The sequence below is a fragment of the Cebus imitator genome, unplaced genomic scaffold (genome assembly GCF_001604975.1).
Source record: "Cebus imitator isolate Cc_AM_T3 unplaced genomic scaffold, Cebus_imitator-1.0 Scaffold181, whole genome shotgun sequence".
Taxonomy (NCBI): Eukaryota; Metazoa; Chordata; class Mammalia; order Primates; family Cebidae; genus Cebus; species Cebus imitator.
In genome coordinates this window covers 2154355-2174545 of record NW_016107496.1, presented here as the reverse complement: position 1 = coordinate 2174545, position 20191 = coordinate 2154355, and positions in this window count along the sequence as shown.

Here is a 20191-nt window from a genome sequence, read left to right as displayed (position 1 = left end):
AAAAAAAAAAAAAAAAAAGAAAAAGAAACAAAAGTAGTGTTAACTCACAAATTTGTCCAGGTGGCAGACACCATAAAATAAGACATTTAAAATTCTACAATAAAGCAAAATAATAGCAAAAATATTGCTATTTGGTGTATACAAAGTCATATATCATGAGCATGTGTTTTTGAAAAAAATTATTAAACCAAATGTAACCATTAAGTTGAATAAGCGTGACTCATAAGTTATAGGTTATAATCACAAAGCAACATTTTTTCTGGTCTCCCATTTTCCCTTTTACTTTACAGCAATTAAATTAATGAATTTAGGTTATTTTGAGGGAAAATATTCTAATTTAGTTATTTATAGGGCCTTGGGACAAAATACATAAATTTTTCTTTAAGTTTCATTTTCCTTACCTCCATTCCATTACTGACTTCAAGTGTCAGATATCCTTCTGACCTAACCACTTATTACTTATGCTAAATCCCTGAAGACTCTTATTTCCAGTTACCTGTTTTATTTTAATTAATTAATTTTGTTTATTTTTGAGATGGAGTCTCCCTCTGTTGCCAAGTCTGGAGTACAGTGGCATGATCTCGGCTCATTGTAACCTCCATCTCCTGGATTCAAGTGATTCTCTTGCCTCAGCTTCCTGAGTAGCTGGGACTACAGGTATACACCATGACACCTGGTTAATTTTTGTATTTTTAGAAGGAACAGGGTTTCACCATGTTGGCCAGGCTGGTCTCAAACTCCTGACCTCAAGTGATCAGCCTGCCTTGGTTTCCCAAAGTGCTGGGATTACAGGTGTGAGCCACTAGGCCCGGCCCTACTATTTTATTTTTATTATTTTTTAAGAGACGGGGTCTCTAAAACAAGCTTGTTTTGTTGCAAAAGCAAGCTCATATTGGACATGTTTTAAAATCTACTTTGAGGCCAGGAGTGGTGGCTCATGCCTATAATCCAGAGCTTTGAGAGGCTGAGGCAGGTGGATCACCTGAGGCCAGGAGTTCAAAACCAGTCTGGCCAACATGCTGAAACCCTGTTGCTACTAAAAATACAAAAAATTGGCTGGGCATGCTGGCACACACCTGTAGTCCCAGCTACTCAGGAGGCTGAGGAATGAGAATGGCTTGAGCCTGGGAGGCAGAGGTTGCAGTGAGCCGAGATTACACCACTGTACTCCAGCCTGGGCAACAAGGCAAGACTCTGTCTCAAAGAAAATAAAAAAATAAAAACCTATTTTGTGTTACATTTAATAGTACATCTTCGAAATTTTTCTATTATAATAAATATAGAGCTACATCATTTTATTGGTTGCATGATATTCATTGCATATCTGTATTTTTTGTTTGTTTTTAAGAGATGGGGTCTTGCTCTGTCATTCAGGCTAGAGTGCAGTGGCACAATCATAACTCACTGTAACCTCTAACTTCTGGGGTGGAGTGATCCTCCTGCTTCAGTCTCCCAAGTAGCTGGGATTACAGGGACACCTGACCCATTGTATAGACATATCGTAATGTATTTAATTGTTCTCCTACTGATAGAAATTTGGATATTTTTCAACATTGCAAACAATGCTACACCAAATATCTTTACAATACTTTGTATGTTTATATAATTATTTCTCTGAAAATTCCATTAAAATAATATTCTGTTTTTACCAATTACAAAAGTAATGCATGTTCACTGAAAATTTAAAAAATACCGACAGGCCTATCCTCAGAAATAACAATCATTATCAATATTTAAGCCATGTTCTAACTTTAGGTATAAGAATACTGTCTAATAAGTAATAAGCTATTGCCAAGCCCTTTTCTTCCTGATTTTGGGGCTGCAAGACATTCTGCCACCTTTATGTGACTTTTATAAATATGGATTATAGGCCAGGCACCGTGGTCACACCTGTAATCCCAGCTATTTAGGAGGCTGAGGTGGGAAGACTGCTTGAGCTTGGGGAGCAGAGGTTACAGTGAGCTGAGATGGTGCCACTGCACTCCAGCCTAGGTGACAGTGTGAGACCCTGTCTCAAAAAAAAAAAAAAAAAAAAAAAAAGGTTTACATACTGATTTTTTTTTTTTTTAAGGATGGGGTTTCACCACCATGGCCAGGCTGGTCTTCAACTCCTGACCTCAGGTGATCCACCCACCTCGGCCTCCCAAAGTCCTAGGATTACAGGCGTGAGCCACCGCGCCCGGCCTACATACTGATTTTGCTAGTTTATCTTTGTGAGTTCTAGAGGCACTTTTCCCTATGACTCACCTATAGTCCCACAAATGTGTTTAAAGCACTTTATAATGAGGTTAATTTTCTTGTCTCATTTCCAGGGTTAAGAAGATTCGCAAATCACTGTAAAATTAAATACAAGCATGTTGAAGGTACATATATTTCAGGAAACGCCTATTTTGTTCTCTTTAATGTATACATATTGCTTTGTCTTTCCTTTGCTTTTATATTCTGCCTGTGGTTCTTCAGCTTGAACATCTTCATTTCTGGACTACTACTATGACCAATCAAGAAAGAATATCTTCTGCCCCAGATTGCTGGAGACACAAAGCTTCAATACCCCTGGGGTAGGCTGAGTCATGAAAGGCATATCATTATGGGCCCCCTAACATGGTGGCAAAGTGGCACAGTCTGCCTCCCCCAGTCTAAACCCGAAGATGCCTCAGATGGAAGAAATAAATGAGTATAATGAAGGAAACTAAAAACCAGCAGAAACGCCTGAAGAATTTGAAGGTGGTTATGATTGGTAAAGAAGGAGAATCATAATATTACCAGTTAAGGGCTGTGAATGCGAGTTGTCCAAGTTCTTGGCATTTTGAACAAAGAGTAGGGCAAAATGCCCAGCAAAGAAAGAATAAAGCAACAAAAGAACGAAAGCAAGGATTTATTGAAAATGAAAGCACACTCCACAGTGTGGGAGTGGCCCAAGCAGCTGCTCAAGAGCCTACACACAGAATCTTCTTGGGTCCAAACAGCCCAAGAAGTTTCCCAGTGGTCACTTCATGTTCACCTCATGTAAATAAAATGGTAGCTTGCAATCAGTCTGACTGGTTGCAGAAAGCAGCCAACCAGAGGCTGAAGTGAAGATATAAAGGTCACACTCCTGTGCAAACATTGCAGAGAGCAACCAATCAGAGGCTAGGGTGAAGTTACAAAATTATACTTCTATGCAAAGACTCGCCTGCAATCAGTCTGATTCCTTGCGAACAGCCAATTTCCCATCTGCCGTACAGAAAAGATCAAAGGGAATAGCCTCTAGTCCTTCCAGCAAAGGTCAAAGAGTAGCCTCTGGTCCTTCTGTTACTTAGGCATGGAAAGTTACGTTTTCCTTTCAATTTAGCTCTAGGAAGTTGGCATGCAGCCTCATGTTTGCTGCCTCCAGATCCTATTCTCCTGCCTCAATAACTCTGTACCGCAGAGGCCAGGCTTCCAGCATGGGGATTGTATTAGTCAGGGTTCTTAGAGGGACAGAACTAATAGGATATATAAAGGGGAGTTTATTAAGTATTAACATACATGATAACAAGGTCCCACAATAGGCTGTTTGCAAGTGAGGAGCAAGGAGAGCAAGTCTCAGTCCCAAAACTGAAGAACTTGGAGTCCGATGTTCAAGGGCAGGAAGCATCCGCCACAGGAGAAAGATGTAGGCTCGGAGGCTAGGCCCATCTCTCTCCTTTTTTCATTTTTCTACCTGCTTTATATTCACTGGAAGCTGATTAGATTCTGCCCAAGCAGTTAAGGGTGGGTTTGCCTTCCTCAGCCCACTGACTCAAATGTTAATCTCCTCACAGACACATGCAGGATTAGCACTTGGCATCCTTTAATCCAATCAAGTTGACAGTATTAACCATCACAAATCCACCCCTTGTTAACTTGAACCCATATATACCTCCTGATATCATACATAATCTTCAAATAAAAACAATAATGTCATAATTACAACATAATACAACTATCCTTTGTACAACCAGAAACACATCAATCCCCAACCCAAATGCTATTATATAAAGTTAATGATACTTAAATGCTGATATGAAGTCAAATCTTATGTCATATGATAAAGGAAAAGTAAATAAAATGAAGATATTTTCTTAGTACAAGTATACACATGCACAAACATGTTTTTAATAAAAGAAGGAGGAAATACTCATGACAATTACAGTCCTCGTTTCTGCAGTTGGTCACGTGGTCATAGCTGGTATTAATGACTACCTTCTTCTACTACCCATTCTGTATTCTCTTTTGCCTTCAGCAAGCACCTTAGTAGGCCATGGTTTCTTTCCTGGTAGAGGACCCAAATCTTCATTCTTGAAGAGTCTAGACCATTTGTGTCCTACATGGATTGGGCTGTTGTAGTTTTCCATTGACCTTAATCACAGGGCATGGTAATACTAAGAGATGCCCTAATGAATCTCCGGTATTCCATGTATACTCTTCCTTACCTCTGTGGTGCAGTAGTAGACTGATTTCATCTTGATAGTCTGGGTCAATCACCTCAGCCAACACTGCAGCTCCCTTCTTAGCCTGTTGACTTAAAGATAGGAGGAGCCCAAAGTGTCCAGGTGGCAATCTTAACTTCCAGTTTAATGGAATTGTTGTGTCTCCTGGTGGCAGCGTTCCTCCCTCTGATAATGGAATGCTGCTGCGCATGACCCAACTTAAGGCTAGATAGGTCAGAAAGCACCCAGTTAATGATAGGCAGTTCGGGTAGCATGGTGACTTAATGGCCTATAGTCAAACGTTTGATTTCCGCCAAAGCCCAGTAACAGGCCAAGACTGTCTCTCAAAAGGAAAGTAGTTATCTGCAGAAGATGGCAGGGCCTTGCTCCAAAATCCTAAAGGCCTCCTCTGTGATTCACCTATGGGGGCCTGCCAAAGGCTCCAAACAGCATCCCTATCTGCCACAGACACCTCGGGCACCATTGGATGTGCCGGGTCATATGGCCCAAGTGGCAGAGCAGCTTGCACAGCTGCCTGGACCTGTTGCAGAGCCTTCTCCTGTTCTGGACCCCATTCAAAACTGGCAGCCTTTTGGGTCACTCAATAAATGGGCCAGAGTAACACACCCAAATGAGGAATGTGTTGCCTCCAAAATCCAAAACTAGGTTTTGTAGTTTTTTCTTGGTTGTAGGAGAGACCAAATGCAACAACTTATCCTTCACCTTAGAAGGACTATCTCTCTGTGCCTGGGCAGCGTGACCCTCCTGGCCCCATGACCCGGGTCTGGCGGGCAGGTGACTGGGCACATGGGGATGCAAGGGCAGCCAAACACTGTGGGGTGGGGGTGCCCCCATGGACAGGGTGTGCCTGTCTGCCCAGCAGGGACGGTGGGTGGGGGGGTAGCAGAGTCATTTGGGGGCTTTGCTGCCCTCCACTTGCTGGGACCGAGGCTGGGCTAGATACCCCCTTGGAGGGAACTTTCTTTTCCTTGTGTGTCCAGGGTGCCAGTCTGCGGAGTTCCTATAGCCAAGTCAAAGGTGGGCCTGGGCAGGCATGGGTGTTATGGTCCTATTTTCAGCCAACAGGGTCATCCTCCTGAGGGCTACCTCTGGGGACTTCCTACAGGAAAAGGGTGATAGATTTGGCACTTCTGTGTTTCTGCCGCTTCAGTGAGGCCACTGCGGGAGTCGGCGCGGTGGACCTATGTTGGGGCCCGGGATGTGCCTCTCCAGCCGCTTGTCTGCTGGGCTTGCCTTCTCAAGGCCACTGTGAAAATCAGGACCAGGGTGTATCCTGAGCCTACAGGCCCTGTCCCCTCTCCCCATGTCTGCAGGGGTTGAGGGCTGCACCCAGCTTGCTGGAGAGGGAGAGGCAGATTTAGTGGATGCCTGGTGTGGACTTGGACTGGCCTTTGGAAGCACCCTGTTCTGATGGGGTTGCCTGTCACCACTGCAGACTGAGGCTTGGCAGAATCTGCAGGTGGGGAAGGCTGTGTGTGGCCTTGGGGTAGAACCTGCAGAGCTGACTTCCTGCCAGATAGGGACTTTCTGTGAAGTACCCTCAGTGAACCAGGGTCCTTGGCCAGCCCTACAGACCACTTCTGTGCTGGGGTCAGGTAGGAAGTCTGGGCCAGTAGGGCCCCAGCACAGTCCCTCAATTTGGCCTGGCACTGCCTCTGCCCATATTACGCCAGGTGGGATGCCGCCCTGCATCACCTGAGGGTTGGCTCAGCTTGGGCCTGCCCTGTGGTAGAACTGGATGTTTTCAGGGAGCCCAGCCTTTCTGCATGCCAGCACAGCGCACAATATAGTTTTCAAAGTGCAGTTTAAAACTCAAAAGTAAACTTTTCAGCCACTCAAAAAAAAAAAAAAAAAGGACCATCTCAACAGGTCCCACACCACTGGACCCCTAGAAATTTTACTGAGGTAGAAGGTCCCTGAATTTCAGTCAGATTTATTTCCTATCCTCTGGCGTGAAAATGTCTCACCAATAAGTCCAGTTTGTTTGCTACTTCTTGCTCACTAGATCCAATCATCAGCATAATGTCATCAATGTAATGGACCATCATGTCATTCTGTAGAAGTGAAAACTGATCAAGCTCTCTCCAAGTAAGATTATGACACAAAGCCAGAGAGTTCATGTACCCCTGAGGTTGGACAGTAAAGGTATATTGTCAGCCTTGCCAGCTGAAGGCAAATTGCTTCTGGTGGGCTTTATGGACAGGAATGGAGAAGAAGGCATTTGCTAAGTCAATGGCTGCATACCAGGTATCAGGAGATGTGTTAATTTGCTCAAGCAATGAAACCACATCTGGTACAGCAGCTGCAACTGGAGTCACCGCTTGGTAAAGCTTATGATAATCAACTGTCATTCTCCATGATCCATCTGTTTTCTGCACAGGCCAAATGGGAGAGTTGTATGGGGATGTGGTGGGAATCACCACCCCTGTGTCTTTCAAGTCCTTGATGGTGGCAGTAATCTCCACAATCCCTCCAGGAATGCAATATTGTTTTTGATTTACTATTTTCCTAGGTAGAGGCAGCTCTAATGGCTTCCATTTGACCTTTTTCACCTTTTCTCACCTTACCAGTCAAGGAGCCAATGTGAGAGTTTTGCCATCTGCTAAGTATGCTTATGACAATTATGTATTCTGACACTGGGGAAATGACCACAGGATGAGTCTGGGGACCCACTGTAAGTTGGACCTGAGCTATAACTCCATTAATTACGTGACCTCCATAAGCCCCTACTTTAACTGGAGGACCAAAATGACATTTTGGGTCCCCTGGAATCAATGTCAGCTCAGAGCCAGTGTCCAGCAGTCCTCAAAATGTCTGATCATTTCCCTTTCCCCAAAGCACAGTTACCCTGGTGAAAAGCCAGAAGCCTCCTTCGGGAAGGTTGGGAGAAAGATTCACTGCATAAATTGTCGGCAATGTAGTAGGGTCCTTCCTCAAGGGGACCTGGCCGCCCCTTCATTCAAAGGGTTCTGGGTCTGTAAACTGGCTCAAGTCTGGAACTTGACTGAAAGGCTGTGATTCTGTTTTTATAATTCAAATTAGTCCATTGTCCATTCAATCAGAAGTTTTCTGTTTGTATAAATTAAGCAGGAATGCAGTAGGCTTCCTATCAATTTCACTTCTAGGAACACCTTGATTAATTAGCCAATGCCAGAGCTCCACGAGTCAGACTATTCTGATTGCCATTTTGCCTCTGCTGTCCATTACGGTAGCTACACCCACCTTCCCTTTGATGGTTGAGTGCTGCCACTTGGCCCCTGTCACCTTGGGATTCAATTATTCCCATTGTATTTTAATTTTGTAGTTGAGTGACTGTGGTTCCCACCATTAGACCTGACATACAGAGAAGAGCAATTACACGTCTTTTCAAAAATGCAGGTGCTGCCCTCACAAATCTATATCACAAGGCATTGGTCAAGGGTATATCTTCTGGACCCTCCCAACTGGGATGAGTAGGTCTAAAGTGACTAATCCATTCCACCATCCCAATCTCCCTAAGCCTTTGGATCCCTGCCTCTACAATAAACCAACGGAGATCAGGTATTCCCAGCTCGATCACAGTGGGCCATCTTTTAATTCGTATTTCAGCTAACCAAGCAAACAAACTATTAGAACCTTTTAAAACTCCCTGAGCTGCAACATTAAAAGCAGAGTCCCTACTTAGTAGGCCCAAATCAATAAATTCAGCCAGATCCAACTCTTATGTTCCTTCCACCATTATCCCATACCCTTAATATCCATTCCCATGCCTGTTCTCCAGACTTCTGTTTATATCAATTTGAGAACTCAAACAGTTTTTTCTGAGTGTAGTGCACCTCCTCATGGGTCACACCCTCAACCTCACCTCCAGGGGCCAGGCGGGGCTTTAGTCTAGTTATAAGTGTAGAAGCAAACAGGGGTGTTGGGGGTGGCTTCTGAGGAGAATCAACATTATCTTGCCTGGCAACTGCCTCAGGGGAAGTCATCATTATTGCTTCAGGCAGCGTAGGGTTTATCTCCTCAGACAAAGGTAGAAAGCCTGATAGCAGCATGGGTCAGGGAGGGGATATTGCCACTACAGTGGATGCAGAAGTTGTTCCTTCTGTCAAAGAAGGTTCATCAGAGTTTACAAACTCAGTGTCCCCAGCTTCATCAGGGTCCTCCCATACGTCCCTATTCCAAGTTGCAGGGTCCCATTCTTTTCCAATCAATGCCTTCACTTTAACAGTAGACACCTGGCGAGGCTTGTGCATGCACCTTTTGTTGCAGGTAAGCCACTTGCATGATAAGAGCTTCTGTCTGTTTTGCCACAATTTTTTACAGAAGACAAGACTGTCATTAAGGGCAGTCTTAGCAGATTTGAGGCTCAGTATCTGCTTCTGAAGTTGGGAGACAGAATCCCTGAGTTCATTTTTTTTTTTTCATGACTTTGTCCACTGAATTTAGGAGCAACCAACCAGCTTCATTATGTTCCTTGGCTCTCCATATATGATAAAAGGTATTATGTGTAGAGTCATTAAACTCCTTGCCTCTCATGAGCAGTGAATCAGGAGTGTTAAATGTATTTATTTTGAATAATTCTCTAAACAGTTCACACCAAGGACCATCAGTGTTCTCCACACTATTGGAATAGAGTCTTTAGCATTTTGGGGTCTAATCATATTAAACAGCCAATTTCGGAAACCGCCAAACAATGAAAGAACTCCATCCAGGCTGGGTGCTGTGGCTCATGCCTGTAATCCCAGCACTTTGGGAGGCTGAGACAAGGGAATCACGAGGTCAAGAGTTCAACACCAGCCTGGCCAACGTGGTGAAACCCCGTCTCTACTAGGAATACAAAAATTAGCCAGGCATGGTGGCGTGTGCCTGTAATTCCAGCTTCTCAGGAGACTGAGGCAGGAGAATTGCTTGAACCCGGGAGGTGGAGGTTGCAGTGAGCTAAGATTGCACCACTACACTCCAGACTGGGTGACAGAGCAAGACTTTGTCTTGAAGGAAAAAAAAGAAAAAGAAAAAAGGACAAAGAACTCCATCCTTAATAGTATATTTCTCTAGAATCACTCCTGGTACCAAAATTTGTATTAGGGCTCCCTTAGAGGGACAGAACTAATAGGATATGTAAAGGGGAGTTTGTTAAGTATTAACATACATGATCACAAGCTCCCACAATAGGCTGTCTTGCAAGCTGAGAAGAAAGGAGAGCCAGTCTCAGTCCCAAAACTGAAGAACTTGGAGTCTGATGTTCAAGGGCAGGAAGCATCTAGCATGGGAAAAGGTGTAGGCTTGAAGGCTAGGCCCTCTCTCTCCTTTTTACATTTTTCTACCTGCTTTATATTCACTGGAAGCTAATTAGATTGTGCCCAACCAATTAAGGCTGGGTCTGCTTTCCCCAGCCCACTGACTCAAATGTTAATCTCCTTTGGCAACACCCTCACAGACACACCCAGGATCAATACTGCATCCTTTAATCCAGTCAAGTTGACACTCAGTATTAACCTCCACAGGGATAGATATGGGAGAAGTTTTGACTCTTCTATCCGTCACATTGCCCATTGTAGATCACTGCCTTCTCCATCAGCCCTACTGCAAAACCAAAACACAGGAAAACCAAGAGGCTCATAGAGAAACATTCTTAGGTTGTAGAATGAAAAAATAAAAATAAAAAATAAACCTTGGCTTAACCAACAAGCAGCTAAAGGTATCATTCTCTCTTCCCTTTCTAGGCCTCCTTTTTAGCCAGAGGTCTAGATAAATACGTTCTTAGAAAGGAACAAAGCCTAGAGTAAGGTATAGAAAGGTTCCTTAAGGGGCATAGACCCCTGATGAGAACAATACAAATGAAGATATTCAAAGTTGGACTACAGGCCACAGCTCATGCCTGTAATCCCAGCACTTTGGGAGGTGGAGGCAGGTGGATCACCTGAGGTCAGGAGTTCGAGACCAGCCTGGGTAACATGGTGAAACCCCATCTGTACTGAAAATACAAAAATTAGACAAGCGTGGTGGTGCATTCCTATAATACCAGCTACTTGGGAGACTGAGGCAGGAGAATCCCTTGAACCAGGGAGTCGGAGGTTGCAGTGAGCCAAGATGGAGACACTATACTCTCCTTCGATTCTCCTGCCTCAGCCTCCTTTGTAGCTAGGATTACAGGCTAATCCTCTGCCACCACGCCCAGCTAATTTTGTATTTTTAGTGGAGACAGGATTTCACCCTGTTGGCCAGGCTTGTCTCAAACTCCTGACCTCAGATGATCCACCCGCCTCAGCCTACCAAAGTGTTGGGATTACAAAGTGAGCCACCACGTCTAGCTTCATCTATTATTATTAAATGTATTAGTCTATAATTGACCTTCGTATTGTTTTCTATTTCTGTTGTATCTGCAGTAGTTCTCTTTTTTTTTTTTTTTTTTTTTTTTTTTTTTTTTNCTCTTGTTGCCCAGGCTGGGATGCACTGGCTCAATCTTGGCTTACTGCAACCTCTGCCTCCCGGATTCAAGTGATTCTCCTGCCTCAGCCTCCAGGTGCCCTCCACCATGCCCAGCTAATTTTTGTATTTTTAATAGAGACGGGGTTTCACCATGTTGGCCAGGCTGGCCTCAAACTCCTGACCTCAGGTGATCCACCTGCTTTGGACTCCCAAAATGCTGAGATTACAGGCGAGAGCCACTGCACCCGGCCTCAGAAAATGTTTTTAAATGTTAAAAATATTAGCTGGAACTTTTTCTAGAAATGTGACAAACTCTTTCTAAAATGATTATGGAAAAGTAGTCAATGAAAAGATAAGTCAAATTTGAAAAAGGAGGTTAAAAGGGGGTTAATAATGGCCTTGCGCGGTGGCTCATGCCTATAATCCCAGCACTTTGGGAGGCTGAGTTGGGTGGATCGCCTGAGGTCAGGAGTTCAAGATCAGCCTGGCCAACTTAGTGAAACCCTGTCTCTACTAAAAATACAAAAAATTAGCTGGATGTGGTGGTGCACACCTGTAATCCCAGCGACTCAGGAGGCTGAGGCAAGAGAATCACTTGAACCCAGGAGGCAGAGGTTGCAGTGAGTTGAGATTGTGCCACTGCACTCCAGCCTGGGCAACAAGAGTGAAACTCTGTCTCAAAAAGTAAAAAAATAAAAAGGGGGGGGTAATAATAACAATTATTAAGACCTAACACACTATAGAAAATTTTAAAAACCCAGTGAGATAGACACAAGGACAAATAAACCAGTGGAACAGATAGAAAGCTCAGGATAGATCCATGATACATAGAACTTGACATGAAAAACGTGGCACCATAAAGATGGCAACAGCATCTTTACAAAGAAAAGGCACATTATTTAGAAATTATGTTAATAGGCTGGGTGAGGTGGCTCATGCCTGTAATTCCAGCACTTTGAGAGGCCAAGGCCAGTTGATCGCCTAAGGTCAGGAGTTCGAGACCAGCTTGGCCAACATGGTGAAACCTCATCTCTATTAAAAATACAAAAAACAAAAACAAACAAACAAAAAAAACTTCGCTGGGTACAGTGGCTCAGACCTGTAATCCCAGCATTTTGGGAGGCCAAAGCAGGCAGATCACCGAGGTTAGGAGTTCAAGACCAGCCTGGCCAACAGGGTGAAACCCCGTTTCCACTAAAAATACAAAAATTAACTGGGTGTGGTGGCTCATGCCTGTTATCCCAGCTACTCCAGAGGCTGAGGCAGGAGAATCCGGGAGGTGGAGGTTGCAGTGAGCCACGATTGGGCCACTTTACTCCAGCCCAGGTGATAAAGCGTGATTCCATTGCAAAACAAGAAAAATTACGTTGATAAAACTGGTTCATGATATAAAGAAAATTAAGTTAGATCCTTACCTCACACTAAAGGTGAACTTCAGATGGGTTTAAGATATAAAAAAACAGAGGCTATGAGCCATGTGCAGTGGCCCACGCCTGTAATCCTAGCACTCTGGGAGGTAGAGGTGGGCAGATCACCTGAGGTCGGGAGTTCAAGGCCAGCCTGACCAACATGATGAAACCCCGTCTTTTAAAAAAAATAAAAAGAAAATTAAAACAACAGCAACAACAAAAACACAGAGGCTAGGAGCGGTGGCTCATGCCTGTAATCCCAGCACTTTGGAAGGCCAAGATAGGTGGATCGCCTGAGGTCAGGAGTTCAAGACCAGCCTGGCCAACATGATGAAACCCCGTCTTTTCTAAAAATACAAAAAATTAGCTTGGCATGGTGGTGGGCACCTATAATCCCACCTACTCAGGAGGCTGAGGCAGGAGAATCGCTTGAACCTGGGAGGTGGAGGTTCCAGTGAGCCAAGATCTTGCCATTGCACTCCAGTAAGGAAGTGGGTAAGGAAAAAGAAAGTAGAATATCTTTGTGACTTAGCATGAGGAAAGGTTTCTTAAACAAGGTATCAAAATACAAAATTTAAGACTGAAAGTTAATGAATTATTCACCAGCATGGCAAAATTAAGAGGTGGTTAATATCAAATCTTAGCATGAATTTGGGAGGAGACTGACCTGTTGTGCACAGCAGAGGAAACTGTAAACTGTCTTAATTGTTCTGGGGAATACTCTGGATGTGCTTGGTAAAGTTAAGAGACTGTGTGTGTGTGTTTGTGTCTGTGTATGCGCGCACGCGCGCAGGCAAGCTCTGTCACCTCAAGATCCCATCTCCTGGGTATATGTCCTAGAAAAATTGTCATGTGGCTTACCACAATAACACATACAAGTGTTTATCCAGCTCTCCCAATGATAGCAGGAAGGTGAAAGCAACCCACATGTTGTTCGTTTGTTTGTTTTTGAAACAGGGTCTCGCTCTGTCTCCCAGGCTACAGTGCAGTAGCACAATTTTGGCTCACTGCAGCCTTGACTTCCTGGCGATCCTCCCACCTCAGCCTCTTAAACAGCTGGGACTACAAGCATGCACCAGCACACCAGGCTAATTTTTTTCATTTTTTGTGGAGATGGTATTTCACCATGTTGCCCAGGCTGATCTCAAACTCCTGGGCTCAAGTGATCCACCCACCTCAGCCTCCCAAAGTGCTGGGATTACAGGTGTGAATCGCGGTGCCTGGCCCAGCCCAAGTGTTTTAACCACAGGAATGGGTACCTAAAATAGGTAGATGCAAACTGTGAAAAAAAAGTAACAACCAAAAGCAACAAACTAGGTGTATATATTGAGCACAGATATAAACGCAAATGTTAAATGATAACAGTCTGGGTGTGGTGTTTCACGTCTGTAATCCCAGTATTTTGGGAGGCTGCTTGAGTCCAAGAGTTCAAGACCAGTATGGATAACATGGCAAGATCCTGTCTCTACAAAAAAATCAAAAAATAAACCAGATGTGGTGGTGCTCACCTCAAATCCCAGCTACTCAGGAGCCAGAGGTGAAAGGATCACTTGAGACTGGGAAAAGGGGATTGCAGTCAGCTGTGATTGTGCCAATGCACTCCAGCCTGGGTGACAGAGCAAGGCTTTGTCTAGAAAAAAAAAAAGCCGGGCATGGTGGTATGGTGACTCATGTCTATAATCCCAGCACTTTGGGAGGCCAAGGCAGGCAGATCACTTGGGGTCAGGATTTTGAGACCAGGATGGCCAATGTGGTAAAACCCTGTTTCTACTAAAAATACAAACATTAGCTGGGCATGGTGGTGCGTGAGGGCAGTCCCAACTACTCAGGAGGCTGGGGCAGAAGAACTGCTTGAACCTGGGACAGGGAGGCTGCAATGAACCAAGATCACTCCACTGCACTCCAGTCTGGGTGACAGAGTGAGACTCCATTATTTATACATATTAAAAAGAAAGAACAGGCATGGTGACTCACATCTGTAATCCCAGCCCTTTGGGAAGCTGAGATGGGCAGATCATCTGAGGTCAGGAGTTCAAGACCAGCCTGGCCAACATGACAAAAACCTGTTCTACTAAAAACACAAAATTAGCTGGGTGTGGTGGTGCACATCTGTAATTCCAGCTACTCAGGGGGATGAGGTAGGAGAATCACTTGAATCTGGGAGGGGAGGCTGTAGTGAACCAAAATTGGGCCACTGAACTCAGCCTAGGCAACAGAATGAGACTCAGTCTCAAAAAAAAAAAAAAAAAAAAAAAGAAATATACCTTCTGGGTTCCTGTGACTCTCCCCAATCTCTTTCTAAAAACTACACGGAGCAAAAAAAAACAGCAAATAAAACTTCCTACAACAGAAAAATGCTACAATACCCAATTTATATACAAGTTGGAAAAAACACCCTGGAGACCTGCCAGAACCCCCACAAGAATGTAGACATCACTGAAGCTGCTTGAAAGAGTAGGAAATATAGAGGGTCTTAAACATTAATGGAACCTGATAACATCAACAAGCGTTCACTCCCAGAAAGAAGGTGCCCAAACTTTAGTGGGAACAGCCGAGAACTGGTCTGAAGCCTGGCATATCAGCACTGGCAACAGAAGTCAGAAGGCCTTGGAGAATTCAGAGGAATGATGGTGGCAGTCTTGAGAAAGTGTGTCTTTGGGGATAAAGAGGCACTTTGGAAAATAAACTAATTGTTCCTGGTAATAAGTATCCCACTGAAAAAAAAACACTAGGAAAATCAGAGGAAGTTTGACTACAAGAAAGGCACACTATAATTAAGAAAACTGTAACAACAGGAGAGGGAGCTCTTGAGCTGAAAAACCAGGAAAGACCCTCAAAACGTTCTCTCCAAAAAAGCCATCTGTTAAAAGCTGATCCAGAAAAACCCAACATACTAAAAATGAGGCCAGGCATGGTGGCTCACACCTGTAATCCTAGCACTTTGGAAGGCCAAGGCAGGAAGATCACTTGAGGCCAGGAGTTCCAGCCCAGCCTGGCCAACATGGTAAAACCCTGTCTCTACTAAAAATACAAAATTAGCCAGGTGTGGTTGTGGGTGCCTGTAATGCCAGCTACTTGGGAGGCTTAGGCAGGAGAATCGCATGAACCTGAGAGATGGAGTTTGCAGTGAGCCGAGATTGTTGCCACTGCACTCCAGCCTGGGCAACAGAGCAAGACTCTGTCTCAAAAATAAATAAATAAATAAATAAATAAATAATCAAACAAACAAGCTCAAACCTGAATAACAATCACAACCAAAATTCAGTATCCTGGCCGGGCATGGTGGCAACACATCTGTAATCCCAGCACTTTGGGAGGCTGAGGCGGGTTTCACCTGAGGTCAGGAGTTCAAGACCAGCCTGGCCAACACGGCAAAACCCCATCTCTACTAAAAATACAAAAGAAATTAGTCGGATGTGGCGGTGCACACCTGAAATTCTAGCTACTCAGGGGGCTAAGGCAGGAGAGTCGTTTGAACATGGGAGGCAGAGGTTGCAGTGAGCCGAGATTACACCAGTGTATTCCAGCCTGGGTGACAGAGCAAGATTCTGTCTCAAAACAAACAAACAAACAAAAATACAGTATCCATACAAAGTTACTATAAGAAAAGAAACCCCACAGCAACAAGAATCGCAAGTTTTGACAGATGAAACCATACTGGAAAAAAATACTATCCCAAAGCATAGTATTTTTTTTAGAACCAAGACTAAACTACAGGATTCATAAGTACAGTGGATGCTATGGTATGTTCCCTAAATACCCACTTCAGGACTGGAGCACTCACACTTCAAGTTGCTGGAAGTAGTGGCTGAATCCTTCTCTGGGACTCAAAGAGAACCCCTTCACCCAAGACAACACCTTCTCCTGAAGATCCACCTTCCTGTAGTGACAGGTCCATACCAAGGCCCTTGCTTTGGGGTGAGACAACTCTGAAGGGCCATTCTGACTTGAAAGCTCCCCCATGGGATTGGCTGAGACCTTTGTTGCAACTGCATCATGGCCAGTGGTGTGCTGGAACTGGCTCCTACTGGCCTGTGAGAGCCAACTGTACATTTTTAGGAATTTTGTAAGCAGGTTGTTAAACACAGCCATTATTAAAACCTAAATTATATATACTTAAAACTAAATAAATTATATTCAAAACCAACGTAATAAACACTTAACACTCATTACTTTCTAATTTTACTATACTATTATCTATTCTTTAGAGATTGTCTATTATGTATCTGAACAGATGCTATTATAAATTTTTTTTCTTTTTGAGATGAGTTCCTGCTTTGTTGCCCAGGATGGAGTGTAGCGGCACAATCATGGCTCACTGCAATCCCTTCCTCCCAGGCTCAAGTGATCCTCCCACCTCAGGCTCCTGAGTAGCTGGGACTACAGGCAGGCACTACGATGCCTGGCTAATTATTTTATTTTATTTTTAAAATTTTATTTACTTATTTTTTGAGATGGAATCTCACCCTGACGCCCAGCTGGAGTGCAGTGACACGACCTTGGCTCACTGCAACCTCTGCCTCCCAGGTTCAAGCGATTCTCCTGCCTCAGCCTCCCTCCCAAGTAGCTGGGATCACAGGCATGCACCATCACACCTGGCTAATTTTTTAATTTTTAGTAGAGATGGGGTTTCAGCATGTTGGCCAAGCTGGTCTTGAACCCCTGGCCTCAGGTGATCTGCCTGCCTTGGCCTCCCCAAGTGCTGGGATTACAGGGGTGAGCCACCACACCAGGCCAAATGTTTTTTGTTTTTTTTTTTTTTTTTTTTTGAGACGGAGTTTCGCTCTTGTTACCCAGGCTGGAGTGCAATGGCGCGATCTCGGCTCACCGCAACCTCCGCCTCCTGGGTTCAGGCAATTCTCCTGCCTCAGCCTCCTGAGTAGCTGGGATTACAGGCACGCACCACCATGCCCAGCTAATTTTTTGTAGCTTTAGTAGAGACGGGGTTTCACCATGTTGACCAGGATGGTCTCGATCTTTTGACCTTGTGATCCACCCGCCTCGGCCTCCCAAAGTGCTGGGATTACAGGCTTGAGCCACCGCGCCCGGCCAGGCCAAATGTTTTAATTTTCTGTAGAGAGAGGGTCTTGACATGTTGCTCAGGCTGGTCTGAAACCCCTGAGCACAGCTGATCCATCTGTCTTAGCCTCCCAAAGTGCTGGGATTAGCTACTAAGCATTTCTTTCCAGCTCCATGTTCAGTAACATCATGTTGTTAACTTTCAGTTAACCACGATAGAAATATGTACACACTGGCCGGGTGTAGTGGCTCACACCCGTATTCCCAGCACTTTGGGAGGCCGAGGTGGGTGGATCACGAGGTCAGGAGTTCGAGACCAGCCTGGCCAATATGGTGAAACCCTGTCTCTACTAAAAATACAAACATTAGCTGAGCGTGGTGGCAGGCGCCTGTAATCTCAACGACTTGAGAGGCTGGGGCAGGAGAATCACTTGAACCCAGGAGGCAGAGATTGTGGTGAGCAGAGGTCTCGCCATTGTACTCCAGCCTGGGCAACAGAGCAAGGCCCTGTCACCAAAAAAAAATTAGCTGGGCAATGGTGGTGGGCACTTGTAATCCCAGCTACTCAAGAGGCTGAGGCAGGAGAATTGCTTAAATCTAGGGGGTAGAGGTTGCAGTGAGCTGAGATCACACCAATTCACTGTAGCCTAGGCAAAAGAGTCAAACTCCATCTCAAAAAAGAGAAAAAGAAAAAAGGAAATATTTACACACTGGAAATTGCCAAATGTTACATATCAAAACTTTCCCCTCTCAACAGTCAGTCGTTAACTATTTATTAGCACATCACCGATTATAGTTCAGCAGCTCCTCTGTCCAATCCTCTCACTTTGTCACAACTGCCGATCCCAAGGGTACTCGCCAATATTCATACATACACATCTCTTAGAGTCTGTGTCCCAAAGAATGTGACCTAAAACAAAAAAAAGAACAGTAAGGACCAAATATATAATTTGAGATATAGAGGTTGGGAACAAGAAAGGCCAAGAAAAATTAAAGAGATTAAAAAGATTAAAAACAAAGTGATAAAGTAATCAAACCAGATCCAGCATACATATTTCTGAATGCCATGAAGAAGAAAACAAAAGTAATGGAATAGAATTAATATTTACAACTGTAATTCAATTAATACTTTAGGTGGAGGTGGGAGAAGACATGAATCTACATATTGGAAGAGCAAACCATGTACCAAATTAAATAAACCTACATAGGTCAACTCTAAGATATATCCTAGAAAATTATTATTCTTAAGTCCTTTATTTTTTTTAAGACAGGGTCTCGCTCTGTCACCCAGGTTATAGTGCAGTGGCACAATCATGGCCCACTGCCACCTCAACTTTCCAGGCTGAAGCGATTCTCCTACCTCAGCTTCCCAAGAAGCTGGACCACAGGTTCATGCCACCATGCCTGACTAATTTTTTTTTTTTTTGAAGATGAAGTCTCACTCCGTTGCCCAGGCTGGAGTGCAGTGGCATGATCTCAGAGCTGGGATTACAGGCATGTACCATTACACCCGGCTAATTTTTATATTTTTAGTAGAGATGGGGTTTCATCATGTTGGCCAGGGTGGTCTCGAACTCCTGACTTCAGGTGATCTAATTGCTTTGGCCTCCTGCCGTGTTGGGATTACAGGCATGAGCCACCTCACCCAGCCAATTTTTGTTTTTTTTTAAGTCAGGGTCTCATTCTGTTGCTCAGGCTAGAGTGTGGTGATTACCTCTGACTAGGATGAAAACTACTTATAGAAGATGGTGTCTTTTCTTCTTTTATCTACTTTAGCTGCTCAATAAGTGAACTGTCTGGGCAGGCACAGAGACGCACACCAGTAATCCCAACATTTTAGGAGGCCGAGGCAGGTGGATCACTTGAGGTCAGGAGTTTGAGACCAGCCTGGCCAACACTGTGAAACCTTGTCTCTACTAAAAATATAAAAATTACTCTGTGTGGTAATGCACGCCTATAGCCTGTAATCCCAGCTACTAAGGAAGCTGAGGTAGAATTGCTTGAATGTGGGAGACAGAGGCTGCAGTGAGCCGAGACTGTACCATTTCACTCCAGCCTGGGTAACAGAGCAAGGCTCTGTCTCAAAATTTAAAAAAAAATGATAAGTAAACTGCCTAACAGAAATAAATATTTTAAAAATATGGTCAGCCTTTATTTCAAGTAGTGATTTACAATTGCAAGAGCGCTAAAACTAAAGCCCTGGCTTCCAATTCTGCTATGTAAATGAACTAATTAGAGTTCATAATTTTAATTCCTTTTCTTTTTTTGTGACAGGGTCTCACTTTGTCATCCAGGCCAGGGTACAATGAGGCAATCTCAGCTCACTGCAACCTCCATATTCTAGTCTCAAACAATCCTCTTGCCTCAGCTTCCCAAGTAGCTGGGACTACAGGCATGTGCCATCATGCCTGGCTACTTTTTGCATGTTTTGTAGACTTGGGGGTTTTGCTACATGCCCAGGTCGGTCTCAAACTCCTGGATTCAAGCAATCTGCCTGCCTCAGCCTCCGAATGTGCTGGGATTACAGGTATAAGCCACCGTGTCCAGCCTTGGTTCTAATTCTATTCACTGGCTATAAAAAAAAAACAACCGAGGTTTAGTGGCTCCTGATATTGTCTAGTAGTTATAAACACAAAACAAATCAAGCAACCCTAAAACACAATACTATACTTCCCTAATAAATCCAATGAAAAAAATCCCAATGAAAGGAGAGAAACCGAACACATCTGGGACTCTTTTCAGAGTAAAGAATCTATGGATGACTCTTTCAGAACCAACTGCCAGAGCTCATTTATCATGGAATTCCATCACATTTAAAACGACTGAAATAAACAATTTGCTTTGCAGATGAGGTCAGTTCCCAAAAGGATGTGGCCTGGATGAAATTGCTGACCTTTTCTCACT